We start from the raw sequence: 9,810 nt of genomic DNA, 5'->3' as shown, positions 1-9,810 counted from the left end.
ACCCTTCACTGACGCGAAGTTTGGACCTTAAGCATTCACGCGTAATGGTAAGGACTTTGTTTCGGTAGCGAACCTGCTGGCAGTTGCCACGTTGAGCAGCTATTAAGAAAACTGTCCCCTTATCCCCTGTTAAGAGATTGCGGCCTGTATTGGAACGGGGACTTGAAGAAGCTTTTACAAAGTACGATGAGGTTCTACAAAAGCGCGAATGGAAGCTGCGTAAAGGGAAACAAATTCGGGGATAGGCGACTTCACTTTGGCGGCCATCTTGGTTATAGAAGGTGCTTTTGCACTAAGAATCGGTTGATACGCGAGGTTTGAGTCAATGCGTGGAAAAACGTGAATAGAGAGGAAGAAAGGGTTTGTTCCCCCATTTGTGGATTTTGGTTATCAATGGGATTTTCTGGTCCTTCAAGGCGGAAATGGCGAAGGACGTTGCCTGTAGGGATGATGTTGTCATCACGGTTAGAATAAACCCAAGAAAAAATTGACTGGAAACGAAAGCAGGGAGATGCCAAATGCCTGAACGTGGTAGTTGACCTGAATCTGAACTGGAGACAGCATGCCGAAGGAAGGGTCAGATGGGGACTGCAAGCGCTGTACTCATGTCGCAACTCGATAGAAAGATTTTAGGGGCTGAGTTTGGAGACATTACACTGGTACAGAGTACCGCGGCAGTATTGATATCTGAAAAAAAGGAGTGTTACCAGAGATGTCCGGAATGCCTTGATCGAATTCCGGGAACATGGAATTTTCGATGTTGGCGACGAACGTCGGAACGTCGAGGAAGAATCAGAAAACGAAGGACTGTCAATATTCGCTAGGAAGATTTTGTGAGCTAAGGTCGGCATCAGTACAGTGGTACAGGGTACCGACGCTGTGGAGATGGATGGGAGAAGACCCATTGACTTGAAATAAACCCCAGAAAAAGTGAGCTGGTATTTTTTACTAGGAAACGAAAGCAGGGAGATGATGGGGTAGAGTCATCGATCTCTCCGGATGCCAAGTGCCTGAACGTGGTACTTGACCTGAAACTGAACTGGACCCAGCATGACAAAGAAAGGGTTAAAAGGGGACTGTGCCAGGCTATACGCCTGTCGCAACTAGGTAGAAAGGTTTTGGAGACTTAGTTCGAGGACAGTACAATGGTACATAGTACCACGACATTGTTGATATCTAAAGAAAAGCAGGATATGTCCGGAAAGCCTTGAACGAATTTCGGGAACATGGAATTTTCTATGTTGGCGACAGAGCTTCAAGGAAAGAAACAGAGAACGAATGTCTGGGCTCTACTCATGTCAATATTCGATATAAAGGTCTTGCGAGCTTAGGTCGAGGTCAGTACATTGGCACTGGGTACCGAGGCAGTATTGCTCTCTGGAGCTAAGAGGAGTGTTAAGGAAACTGTCTGGATGGACGAAGAACAATTGGCTTGAAAAAAAAACCAAAAAAAGTGAACTGGTATTTTTTGCTAGGAAACGAAAGCAGGGAGATGATGGGGTAGAATTGTCGCTAGGCCTTACTTCTGTCGCAACTCGATAGAAAGGTATTGGGAGCTTAGTTCGGAACAGTGCACAGGCACAGTGTTGAGAGGAAGTATTCCGAGTGATGCGATCTTTTGCCTTTGTACCTTTTTATTGCATATGCGGCAACGAAGATCTCCCTTAGACTGAGGTCGTTAGGAACCTCACGTTCTCGATGATGGATACGGAACGTAGAAAGAAGGATAAGAAAAAGACTGAATGGGCTCTACTCCTGGCAAATACTCGATAGGAAAGTTGGAGTCTTAGGTCCTGGACTGTGCACTGGTACAGGGTACCGAGGCAATGTTAATCTGTGGAGCATAGAGGAGTGCTTTGAGAAAGGTGTTGAATGCCGTTACTCAATCTTATGAATCTATACCAGTGATAGGCGAATACACACACACTATTGAACTTATTGTGTATGTACACAAGAACATAAGCCCAAGGGGTTGAAAATTACGTGCACAAGTGTTGGTATGCCCAGCATTATACCTATAAGTAAACTATGCAGCAACGAACATCGCACTAAGCCCAAGGACGTCGTGGTATTTGTCTGTTCTGATGGGGTATGGCGATGCGTAGGGGGCAGGCTATGGGCGGCTGGGTGGGTAATGTTTTTTGACTTGATGAACATAGTTTCACCGGAAAAGTTTCTCTGGCCTGGCGCTTCCTCGTCTTTCTCAGGACCTTCCGACGTAGGAACTTAGAGTGAGTTTCCTGGCGAGAACATCAGAAAAAAATTTTCAACGGTGGTTATCCCCTCCTAATTTGGTTGACATTTTTGAGGTACTTTGCCATGTAAACACTTCTTCCCAAAGAGATGTCGCACTGGGGCACGCCGTTCGGACTCGGCTATAAAAAGTGGGTCCCTTATCATTGAGCTTAAAACTGGATCGGACAGCACTTATTGATATGTGAGAAGATTGCCCCTGTGCATAAATGGAATATTCATGGGCACATTTGCAATATGCCTTTGAACGGGTGAAGCGGAATTCTTTGCTGTTATGGATTTGTCGATGGAGGAAAGGCACTCCAGGATATGTCGATGCAAGATAGTCAGACCACTGGAACAGGCACGATATCCGTAGACAGTCAGGCAAAGCTAAAGGCTCTGGTATCGGGCTATGTGAGTTAGAGACTGGTTAGGAGAGCATGCTACTGATTCATACAACTTTCCCTGTGTGAGCTTCTTGGTAAGGTTGATGCTTTCTATGATAATAAGGCAAGATATGATGCCATGGGTTGCCGGTGGCCAAGGCCCTTTGGCTAAGTATTTCGCAGAACCGGTTTTAGACTCGGACTGCTTATAGAAGCGATGATAGGTCGTTGCATCATTAGATCTTCGAAGTGGCGCTGGAAACAGGGGGAGAACGATTTCTGCAGGGTCTGGGATGGCGAGGTAGAGTTGTGTCTTTACCTAGCAATTCCAGAATTATGGATGAAAAACTCTTTTCGTACCTGTAGTCCTTACAAGCACTTAGTCGTCATTGTGGACTACTATAGAAGCTTAAACTCGATGACTGAGCGAAACTTTCACCGATGAGAATTACACTAGTACGCCTGATTCTCTTCGTTTTTGTCTTGTGCTTTGATTGCTCTTCCCTATTTTAACGTAGTGGTGATGTACACCTGTCTATAGTGGACTTCTATCTGTATTCTTCGTCTTCTTTTTCTTTTCTAGGGTTCCCTAAGTTCCTCCAAATGAAGCGGCTAAGAACCAACAAACTTCATCACTCCATGATGTTTACTACAGGGCCTACCAGCTGTTTATATGCGCTTGGAATTCTTTTGATTAGCAACATATCAAAATTTCTTGCTTTAAAAGAATAGTCATACGAGTTTTATGGGTCGATGATGGATTGCAACTCGACTACAGTTGAGTTGCCAGGAGACAAAACCATGAAGTAAATATTTGTGTAAAGTTGAAAATTTTTGTTAATTTCATTCAATACCAACTGAAGTTGGGTTGCAATCCATAATCGAGCCATTGTTTTACTTTCCGTTTTATCGTTCAACTGTACCATTTGTTGTGAAGACACATTCCACAGAAGAGTTGTTGGCTTCACTAACCGTAACTGAAATGATAGTTAGGACAACAACCAACCACATGCTCATACATAGAGGTCGCCCTTCGAAACATTGCAAACTGCATTGCCAAATGAATGGGAAATTTTCAGATACTGATAGAAAATGTGCAAAAAATGCAAAATGTTGTTTTATAATTTTTTTAAGGAAGAAATTTAATTTTTACTTTTTTTAATTATCAGGGCTGTGTGTATTTGACACAATTTAGGCATTTATATGGGCTCACATGCTTTGAATGACTCGTTTTTGTTGCAAACAAGTCGTTTTACCCTTATAAATTGTAAAGAAAAACGGGTCGTTTTCAGAGAATTATATAGGAAAAACGAGTCGTTTGCTCAAAACAGCTTTGGTCTGAACATAGTATAAAATAGGTTTATTTTGACAGTTCTATAAAGGATATATGTCTAATAAACCTATGTCAAATCAACATTAAGTTTTGTGAATAAGTTTGTTAAACCTCGTTTACTCTGCTCATTAAATCCGGATTTAAGGCTCTCGTCAACTGATTTTATAAAGGGAAACAGATGATCGAGCCGTTAAATCCGGATTTAAGGAGCAGTGTAAACGGGGTTTTAGTGTTTATTAAATTTTATTTATGTAACATCAATCTATTTGCAATAACATTTTTTTAAAAACCATTCTTGAAAAAAAATTTCAAAGAATTTCTCTATAAAAAAATTTAAAAAAGTTAAATTTTTAACAAATACTTATTATTTAGTTTTATAAAACTTTTTTTAAAATTCCAAAATGGTCGAAAAATTGCTATACAAGGTAAATGTGATCTGATCTCAAGATGTCAACGAACCATTAATTTGTTGTATTAATATTGGGTTGCCCAAAAAGTAATTACGGATTTTTTAAAAGAAAGTAAATGCATTTTTTATAAAACTTAGAATGAACTTTATACTTTTTTTACACTTTTTTTCTAAAGCAAGCTAAAAGTAACAGCTGATAACTGACAGAAGAAAGAATGCAATTACAGAGTCACAAGCTGTGAAAAAATTTGTCAACGCCGACTATATGAAAAATCCGCAATTACTTTTTGGGCAAACCAATATTTTGTCAACGAACCATTAATTTGTTTTATTAATATTTTTAACTTCAAATATACTCGTAAATTAGTATGTGTGTGTGACAATTTCTTAGATCAAAAACTTTAGATAAATTTCTAATACAAGACTGGGGTGGATTGCCCAAACCATAAACTAAAATCATCTTCCACTTAGCGATTGATGACCAGATAACGGTTTTGTGACAACAAACAATGCACAACCCTGACTTCACCTCATGTTCTCAACGCCTCTTTTACAGGGCTGTTAATTTCACAATATACTGCAAAGGCAAATTTCTCACCCAAAGAGATATCGTTAAGTATGCTCCCACAAATACCAACACACAGGAAATGGCACTTCATAGAGATGCCAGATGATGTGTAAGAAAAGTTGGCATTGTCGTCACTTGGTGATAGGCAAATAGGGGAAATTTTTTACAAGAGTTATATTGTGGAAATAGACAAACAAAACAATAGCATCCTAAAGCTACTATTGCACTATATAAATGTGTTCGTGTACTAAAAAATTTGTGCAAATTTGAACAAATTGTTACTGGGAGTCGTTCGCGTACTTTGTTTGCAAGCAGAAGAGAGCGGAAGAGTGAGTGAGAACAAGCTAAATTTTGCGAGTTTGGTAATTGAGAGCTTGCAAATTTGTACTGGAAGTTTTTTTTTCCAGCACAAATTTGCAGCATCGAACAGCTGTTTTATGAAAACCATGTGTTTAATACAAATAAATACCAAAAGAGAGTAAAGGCTGTACTTACTCTCCTGCAAATTTTTACTGGTTTGTTTTTGTAAGAAGAATTAAAAAAATAAATGAGCAATACGATTCTTTAAGAGGCACCAAGAGCAAAGATTAGAAATAAACGAAGAAAATAAAGAGCTGTGTATATACTAGAGAGGTGCACGAAAAGAAATGTTGCTCACGCACGCTCACTCTCGACTCACGAGGCAAACATTTTACTCAAGCACGACTCACGAGACAATAACGACTCACGAGAGAATTACGACTGACAGCATTTGAACTTACGAATATCAGGGTATAAAATGTATCAGCCCTGCATAACCACTTATGGCTGATATTATGTTCGTTTTTTACCGTTGAAAACCTATGTTTTTCGGAATTACTTTTTTGAATTATTTTTTCATCTTTTAGTCGTGATTTTCTCGTGAGACGTGAGCATGATTTCAATCACTAACGCCTGAAGAATTTTAACTCAATCGCGTTCATGCACGAACACGTTATTGGATTTGGATCTCATTCTCGAATCACGTGACTCAGGCTCAAACGTCTCATCATCTTCCCCACATGCGTTTCGCATGCTATCACTTGCCGCACCGATTTTGCATAAGTGAGCTCATAGTCCTATGTGTCCCTTTAGGATACCAAAAGCTATACTGACCTCCTTCTTACTTCCTTTCAGTAATAGCCTCGTTCTCTCACGATCCGGATCACCCCAAAGGATTTTCGCCGTCCTACCGACTGTTTCGCTATTGCACAGTGTCACATGCGTGTTCGTCGCCCACGCCCTTAACTCGGACTGCGTCGACCTGAAAGGCTTCGGGTTAACCAAGTTTATTGACTTGGCCTTCACCGCCAAATCGTCTGCCCTTTCATTCCCCCTTACTCCGTTATGGCCCTTCACCCAAACGTATCCATTTCGATCCATTAGTATCCATTTTTCATTGAGAGGCATGTTTAGTCTATTATAATTTTAGAGCACACTCTAAACCAAAATATCTTAATTTAATTAAAGATTTCACAGAAAATTTTCCACACCAACGCAATCCTGCCATCATATTACCCTAGGATTAATTGTGCCTAAGCCATTTTAAGTCATTACCCTTAAAAATTAGTATACCCCCATCCTATAGTGAAGGGTATAAAAAAGCATTTTAATTGTTCACATTTTCATTCATTTACAATTTTTATCACGTGAAAAGCCTAATAGAGTAACAATCCTAATGAAAACAAGTAAAAGCGTGCTAAGTTCGGCCGGGCCGAATCTTATATACCCTCCACCATGGATCGCATATATCGAGTTCTTTTCCCGGCATCTCTTCTTAGGCAAAAAAGGATATAAGAAAAGATTTGCTCTGCTATTAGAGCGATATCAAGATATGGTCCGGTTTGGACCACAATTAAATTATATGTTGGAGACCTGTGTAAAATGTCAGCCAATTCGAATAAGAATTGCGCCCTTTGTGGGCTCAAGAAGTTAAATAGAGAGATCGATTTATATGGGAGCTATATCAGGCTATAAACCGATTCAGACCATAATAAACACGTATGTTAAAGGTCATGAGAGAATCCGTCGTACAAAATTTCAGGCAAATCGGATAATAATTGCGACCTCTAGAGGCTCAAGAAGTCAAGATCCCAGATCGGCTTATATGGCAGCTATATGAGGTTATGAACCGATTTGAACCATATTTGGCACAGTTGTTGGATATCATAACAAAATACTACGTGCCAAAATTCATTCAAATTGGATAAGAATTGCGCCCTCTAGAGGCTCAAGAAGTCAAGACCCAAGATCGGTTTATATGACAGCTATATCAGGTTATGGACCGATTTGAACCATACTTAGCACAGTTGTTGGATGTCATAACAAAACACGTCGTGCAAAATTTCATTCCAATCGGATAAAAATTGCGCACTCTAGAGGCTCAAGAAGTCAAGACCCAAGATCGGTTTATATGGCAGCTATATCAGGTTAAGGACCGATTTGAACCATACTTAGCACAGTTGTTGGATGTCATAACAAAACACGTCGTGCAAAATTTCATCCCAATCGGATAAGAATTGCGCACTCTAGAGGCTCAAGAAGTCAAGACCCAAGATCGGTTTATATGGCAGCTGTATCAGGTTATAGACCGATTTGAACCATACTTGGCACAGTTGTTGGATGTCACAACAATACACGTCGTGCAAAATTTCATCCCAATCGGATAAGAATTTCGCACTCTAGAGGCTGAAGAAGTCAAGACCCAAGATCGGTTTATATGGCAGCTATATCAAAACATGGACCGATATGGCCCATTTACAATACCAACCGACCTACACTAATAAAAAGTATTTGTGCAAAATTTCAAGCGGCTAGCTTTACTCCTTCGGAAGTTAGCGTGCTTTCGACAGACAGACGGACGGACGGACGGACAGACGGACGGACATGGCTAGATCGACATAAAATTTCACGACGATCAAGAATATATATACTTTATGGGGTCTCAGACGAATATTTCGAGTAGTTACAAACAGAATGACGAAATTAGTATACCCCCCATCTTATGGTGGAGGGTATAAAAATGGCGTGTGTTGTTTTGAAAAGTGATTGTCATTTATTAATTTCATACGTATCACACCATGTTTGCAACAATTGCAAAATTCGACATGTCACAATAAAATCACATACAGTGTGAGAACAGCTTAAGCAAATATCAAATATTTATTAAAAAAATAATATGTATACTATATCATCTTGAATTCTTCTCTTTAGGGGCTGAAGAAAAGAAGTTGGAAGATCGATTAAATGGGCAGCTGTATCAGGTTATGCACCGTTTTGGACCATACTTGGTAGGTATGGTGGAATTCAAAACATAACAACAAGCAACATTTTAGCCAATCGTATGAGGTATGTACAGCGGTCAAAAAAAGTATTCATCATTAGCAAAATTGATAATAAATTCACTTATTTTGGGTAATTGAAGAAAATTTAAAGTAAACAAATAATGCAGTTTTATGCAATAGTTTATTTTTCGTAATATGTTTTAAAATAAATTCAAAAAATAAATTTAATTAGCGCAAAAAAATGCAATTTTATATAATAACACCAAAAACAGAACAAAAAAAGTATTCATCATTGATGTGCTATCATCAAAGTCAAATTCAAATATTATTTGGGAATCCCCCTTTTCTGTTTTATTTAGTAAAGGAGGCTTTGCCCTTGACAGCAAATATTTAATTTCATTGAAAATATAGTTTTTGTCAAAATGGGTCGTAAGCAAAACGAGGTTTCTGATGAGGTAAAAGTTTTGATAATAAAACACCACAGGAATGGTTTAACTCAAAAAACTATCAGTGAAATATTAAATAGACCACGATCTACTATACAATCCATCATCAGAAAGTGGACAGAAACGAAAACTGTTGACAATAAACCAAGATCTGGTCGACCAAAAGCACTTTCAGTTGGAGATGTGCGTTGGCTAGTGCGGCAAGTTCAGAAAACTCCGAAGACAAATGCGACCATTCTTCGTAAAAACACTATGGAATATTTAGGGAAGGAAGTTACTACACAAACAATTCGAAATACACTCAAAAGGCATAGTTACAGAGGAAGAACTGCACGTAAGAAGCCCTTTATAAATAAAATAAACCGAGTGAAAAGGCAAAACTTCGCAAAAATGTATGTAAAACAGCCCGAATCATTTTGGAAAACAGTCATTTTTGCAGACGAGAGCAAGTTTAATCTTTTTGGGTGCGATGGAAAGGTCATAGTGTACAGAAAACCAAATACAGAGCTTGAAGAACGAAACACAGTTGCTACTGTAAAACATGGTGGAAGTGGTTTAATGGTTTGGGGGTGTATGGCGGCTTCAGGAGCGGGAAATCTTGAAATTATTAATGGAGTAATGGATCATAAGTATTACATTGACATTTTAAAGAGGAATTTAAAAGATAGTGCTGTAAAACTTGGGCTTGGTAATAACTTTCAATATTATCAAGATAATGACCCCAAACATTCTGCTTTAAATACCAAGATGTGGATGCTGTATAACTGCCCCAAAGTCATTAAAACTCCTCCTCAAAGTCCCGACATGCACCCAATTGAACATCTTTGGGAACATCTCGAACGCAAATTGAGAACGCGCAATTTTTCGAGCAAGAGTCAAATGCAACAGGTGATAATGGAGGAATGGACTAATATAGACCAAAATATAACCGCTAAATTAGTCCAATCGATGTCAAACCGTTTAAAAGAAGTTATAAGACGCGGTGGTCGAATAACAAAGTATTAATTTTTTTAAATTATGTTATTTATTTTTTTGTTTTTTTGCAATGATGAATACTTTTTTTGTTTAATTTTTTGTGTTCAGCTGTAAAATGGCCCTTTTTGTTCCAATAAATACAATTTTTTTCTTTAA

This window comes from Stomoxys calcitrans, chromosome 3 (assembly GCF_963082655.1).
Source record: "Stomoxys calcitrans chromosome 3, idStoCalc2.1, whole genome shotgun sequence".
NCBI lineage: Eukaryota > Metazoa > Arthropoda > Insecta > Diptera > Muscidae > Stomoxys > Stomoxys calcitrans.
Note: the sequence above shows the minus strand (reverse complement) of the source record.